Raw genomic sequence first — 6,000 nt, 5'->3', positions numbered from 1 at the left:
ACTCAATGAGCTTCCCTTGCAGTGCTCCCAGCAGCACGACTGGTATCTTTTCAGCAGAAGGTAGTTTGGCTTAGGGGAATATTTCTTACAGGATCTTCAATTAACATCTGACATCTGCGCTGCTGAAAGAAAATGGATCCCACCTATTGTGCAGCAGGTTTAATGGGGCTTCTTAAGCAGCACAATTTGGGAATAACCCAACTCCTTAATTAACGCTCTTTTTCTATGCCAAACCCAAGCTGCTCAGGCAATTTTATTCTTTTCCCATGTCTGGGAGGCAGTACAGTGTTTAAAGACTTCAGTAAAACTTCACGTTGATTTTTAATGACACCTGTGTCTTGAGGCTGGTTGTGGGGGATCACTGTCTGTCATTAGTCAGGTATCTTGTTCAAGCTTCCTAACCAGTTTGTTGACAAAAATTACAACTGTTTTGGAAGAAATCTGATGCCTTTTTGCTCTATTTCTTTAACAGATTCGTTTGCTTTTCTTCAGCTCCTGTTCTAAAGGAGTCTGCCATGCTAAAACTCAGCTCCTGTTTGAAATAACTAGCATATACCTATGAAGTATTCATGAAAGGATTCAGGCTTTTTGTTTGCTCTTTAATTATTCCTAATTTAAACATCAGAGAATCATTTGAGATAGTTGAAAGCTAAAATTATTTTTCTGCGCAGAATTCTTCAGATCTGTCAGCTCTCAGTTATTTTACTGCCAAGGTACTGCTAATGAGGGCTCAGGTTTGTTTCCTATGAAGGTGGGAAACAAAAACACTTTCAAATATCTGGTAGCTCTGGGTGGTTGTAGGCTCTGGCTAATGGTCACACACACATGCTGTGGTGGCAGCAGCCATCAGACTGGTACTGTAACCCACCATGGACTCCGCCCCAGTCCTTCCACATTTGTTTCTGCAGCCAAGGTCCAGCTGATATGGAGGATGCCTCTACTTCATAGGTGTTTTTGTTCCAGGAGTGGGAATGAGCAGGAGGTGCAAAGCCTTTTTTGTGTTCTCACCAGTGGTGTTCATCCTTTCCCCAGGGAATGTGCTGAAGGTTAGGCAGAGACCACATGGAGTAGTGTTGGCTCCTGCTGTGCTGTTGTAAATCTGTCTTCTGACATCTTCATCCCTTCTCTATGGACTACTTGGGGACAGGAGGGTTAATAATTGGTACCAGTCAATTCCCTAAAGCCACACTGATGTTCTGGGTGATATGTGAAGGACTTACAGCTTCTGTTATAGCCTGGGATGTATTGTAGCAGGAGTGTGTTTCTATGTTCGACTTACAGGTTTAGGAGGAAATGGATTGCCTGGATTTTGTCTAGAGATACTTTGTGCTTTGAGTGGGACCATAGTCAGATGTAAACCATGGCACTGTGCTGCTCATGCTGTCATCAAGCTACAGGTTAAAAAGAGAAACTTGCCCCTCTCTGTTTCCGTACCCCTTTACAGGTGTATCCAGATTCTTTCAGAGAAATCTGAACTAGAGTTGAACCTTATATATTAATTCTGAGCAGGTCTGGTGGCACTCACAGTAAGCTTGGTGGAATGCCCCCTGATGCTCTAACTCTGCAATGTACTTGTCACTTGTTCAGCATGTGGTCTGGGCAGCTCCTCAAGCACTTAGAGGATCAGAAACAAGCCTTGCTTGTATGTGATGTTAAAGAAAAACATAGCCCAACTTCAGAATGAACAAATTAAAGCCAAGATAGTTTAGATTGTGATTTCAAACTTATCAGTGTTGTTGGAGGGTAGACAGTGCTGCCTTTTGTGATATTGTCCCAAAATTGAGTGTATTCCCTTCTAAGTCTCTTGGTGCATCTCTCTGTGTTCCCACTGACGCATGACGAAAAGCTCTGAGGAGCACTGGTGGGTTTGTATTGCAGCTTGGGATGAATCTCCAAGTAGGAATTTCCATTCCTCACCTCTGGCTTCTGTCTCATGCCCTGGGTTATCTGTGTATGTGTGCTTGATGGTTTAGGTGTGCCAAGGAGCCAGGAAGCTCCCAGGAAGCTCCAGGCAGGCCCTAGACATGTTGTACTCGATGACTCCATGTGGGAGTGTGCCCAGCACAGCACAAATTCCCTGCTGCCTGCAGACAGGCATTTGCTCCGGGAGCATCTTAAGCCCCTGCTTTGGAACATATGGAGCATATTTATGACCCTACCAAAGCAGTTAATAAGATTTTACTTTCATTTAAGCATACTCACAAAGTGGAAAGCACTGTAACTCCCTTACAGGAATATACGGCCTGAGCTCCTGGAAATTACAGGGGATGTTGTACTGAGATGGCTTTCTGCCTTTAGGGCTTAGCAGAAAAATTTTGTAATGCTTTTTTTTTTTTTGCTATTACTTACAAACAGGAAATGAATAAGCAAAGAAAGACCATTCTAACTGTGGTTTCAGAAGCTGTTCAGTTTGAAACAAAGGGATTTCTTCACATTCAACCTCATTAGTCTGATTAGTGGGCTTGTAAAATGAAGCATGAAAATGAAACATGACATGGACATGAATTGATTGTACTAAAATCTACACAAACTGCTGCATGGAAATGAAAGGATGACGGACATCTTCTCTGAGCTGTTTAAAAAGTTAAGTTTTCAAAGTAGCTCATTTTTTTAGAGCATGTAACTTACATTTCTGTAGCTCTTAACAGGAGACACTAAGAAGCTAAAAAATCCAAATCAGCCTGTCAGGTGATTTTTTTTGTTGGTTGATTGGTTGTGGTTTTTTTAATAGAACAGAGAAACAAGAAGATATAATAAGTTATCAGTAGAAAGATATGTTGGGCAGGAACATGTTATAACTACATGGAAATTGATGATGGGCTACTAGATGTTTCCATTTTAAAATCTGAGAGAATACTCAGCATTATTTTCAGAAAGGCCTCTTGGCATCCTGCTGAGTTCTGCCTTCAAATACACTCTGTCCTGTTGCCTTGGTTATTGTATTTTTACAATAACCAAGGATCTTGTTTGTTTGGATCTTGTTTGTTTGGATTTTGTTTGTTTGGATCTTGGTTGTTTGGATCTTGATGGAAGATCCTGAAAGGGAAGGATTTCACTCTTTCAGCATTAGTTCAGTTACTGACACTGTGTGATACAGGTACAGCAGTCTCCTGTTTCTGGGGTTGCTGTACAGCTACAACATATTATATTGAAAATTGGAGTTTGAATGCCTAGTTTTCTTAACAGAGATTAGTCCCACAAGCCCCTTCCTCTTTGGGTGTGAACTGATTTATTTTTGCATGCGTCTTGTGCTGTCAAAACTAGGTCTGTCCAACTGCAGTGTTAGTGCTGCACGTGACTGTGTGACTGTCCATGTCCTTTTTCTTCTGTAGCTCACTTAAAAAAAAAAAAGTAATTTGAATGTTTCAGTGTATTTCGAAGAAATATTTCGAAATACTGCTTTCAAAGATTAGTCACACCAGCACAGTTAAGATCCCAGAACTCCTTTTGTAATTGTGGGATCTGCATTTCCAGTAAGAGCATCTTAAAAAATGGATTTCTGAATGCTGTTGGACATTTTTCAGGGTCTTGTGGATGGTGGCACCTTAGCAACCACTTTGTACCATAGATTTTGTAGGCACGTGGAATTTATTTCCTAGGCATGAGTCAGGATGTGATTTTGCCTATAAGAATCAAAATACTCTTTTGAGATGTTTCCATGGGAAGGGGGGACTATATGGGAAAAAGGGAAGGGGGGAAGAAGGAGGACCACTTCTTTCAGCAGGTTTTGGGACAAGTGTTTTGAGTATGGCCATCATGGCAGTCTGCCATCCAGAGGCACCTGTTGTGGCTTTTAAGTGCTGGGCACAGGCACTGTTCACTCAGTTTATTATTTTTAGCATAGGTTTGTGGAATTTGTGTAATTTAGCTAAGTGTGTGTGTTTCTAATACAAACCTCAGTGCAAACAAACCCTGCCCAGCAGGGACTGTTGCAGAAGGAAGAATGAGAGTACTGTTGACTTGAATATTCCCTGTTTCCTGTCTTTCCATTGAGTTCCAGATACTTCATGGTTCCTCTGCTGGTTAACCAGACAAATATTTCAGTGACTATAAGATGATTTTTTAATTTGTTTTGAATGGAGGAGGAGAAGGAGTTTAGGGGGAGTTTGAAGAAGTGCCTCTAAAAATGAAAAGTAGAAGTTAAAATGTTTATTAAGTATATTAAGATGCAATTGATGGTTAAAATAGCCAGATTTATGTCTACTTTTCAGAGTGCTTGGGTGACTCTTTGCTGTGGATCTGGGGAAGGCAAAAAGGGGTGCTGGATAAAAGCAAACACACCATGTAGTTTTTCAAGGTCATTAAACAATCTCTTCTGCAGAAGAGAGGTTTTAAGAGAAAAGAGAGAATTTTACCAAGAATTATTCAGTGTTGGTGTCACTTTTATCTTTGAGATTTCTGTGCAGATCAGAATGGTTCTGAAATAGATCATGCACTCCAAAAACTGACTAAAGATTAAAATGGAATTTGTGGACAACAAGCTGTGTTAGAAGGTGTCAGTATGTTAAAAAATAGCATCTCTGTAGTTGAGCAAGGCACAGGAAAACTCATGGTGTTTGCAGCTGAAGTTAAAATAAAGAGCAACCTGTTTTCCCAGTAAACTTCCACTGGTTTGATTTCTGTGAACTCCAGTGTGTTCTGGGGGCTGCAGTTAAGGACAGCACTATCTGTGTTAGCATAAAGTGATAGACACAATTAGTATTGCCTGCTCTTCCAGGAAAAAAGCCAATGGACGTCATGCAACGGATCTAAAAATGGATGGTGACAACACCCATTTTATGCTTCGTTTGATCCAGTGTAATACTGTTGTGGGCTGCTGTGTGGAGGAAGGGCTGAACTAAAATAATATGTATTTGTAGTGATCATAAGGCTCATTCTATGAGGCAACTTCTGTGGTTTGCCACTTAGAAGTTCGCACAACTTCTGCTACAAAATAATGTCCGAGAGCTGTGTGCTTTGGTCTGGGGGTTTGACAGTTGTGGGTTTTTTGTATTGCTGCTTTCCTCTTCTATCTCAAATTTGGTGTTTACCAACATCTTGAGAAAAGGAGAGCAAGACTTTCAGGCTGCTGGGTTTGTTTGATGTTCTTTTCCCACTAGAGAATATAAAATATAATTCAATTGCATAAACAGTTGTAACTGGGAAAATACATTCCTGCCAATGTCTTTAAAAATAGCTTTGTTCTGGAAAATTCTGCTGAATTGGTGCTGTAATCACTTTCCTGTCATTCTCTCTGGTGGACATAAAGTGGTTTTTAGTTTGCCTGCGTGAGTCTTAACCTTTGATTTTTCCAACTTACAGGTTATAACTAGACAGAGAGAGATCCCCATGGATCACTGTCCTCTGGGGCATCTCAGGGTTCTCCAAACTTTGGGCAGCCAAATTCTGGAGTGAGTGTATAAGGATTTCTCGGGGCTGAAAATACTGATGGATAAGTTGAACCTTGAAATCAAACCCGTTGTGAGCTTGTTGGTGTCTGTGAAGTGCAGGGCAGCATTTGGCAGCAGTCTAATGAGTGTGTGCACCTCTCTCTCTGTCTCAGGGTGAATTCTTGTCCTGAACAAGCGAGTATTTGTATGGGAAGGTTTGGGGAGCCACAAATATGGATTCTCTTCCCACTAGTGTTAGTTCTGTGGTGCTGATAGGACTAAAAGAGTAAACCCATCCTGCTCCTCTTATGGCTGGGAAATTGTTCTGGTTTTACAGATCAGAGTTCAGCCATCTGGGGAACTTGCTCAATTCCGCTCTCATTTTGAAAACTTAAAGATAAATTATGTGTGCATCTGAAATTTGTTGGGATTTTTCCTGAAGCACTGTGTCAAGGGGCTGATAAAAGAGTATATTTTCTGTGAGCCAGCAGAGCATTTTTCATTCTTACCCTACCACTGCTTGCTTGAATAGCAAATAGAAACAGGCTGGGAAGAATGTCTGAAATGACTCAGGGGTAGTATTGCAGTTCCTGGGAGGATGCCTCTAACTTCTTGTAAGTTGGAGCATAAA

The sequence above is a fragment of the Ammospiza caudacuta genome, chromosome 3, assembly GCF_027887145.1.
Source record: "Ammospiza caudacuta isolate bAmmCau1 chromosome 3, bAmmCau1.pri, whole genome shotgun sequence".
NCBI lineage: Eukaryota > Metazoa > Chordata > Aves > Passeriformes > Passerellidae > Ammospiza > Ammospiza caudacuta.
Note: the sequence above shows the minus strand (reverse complement) of the source record.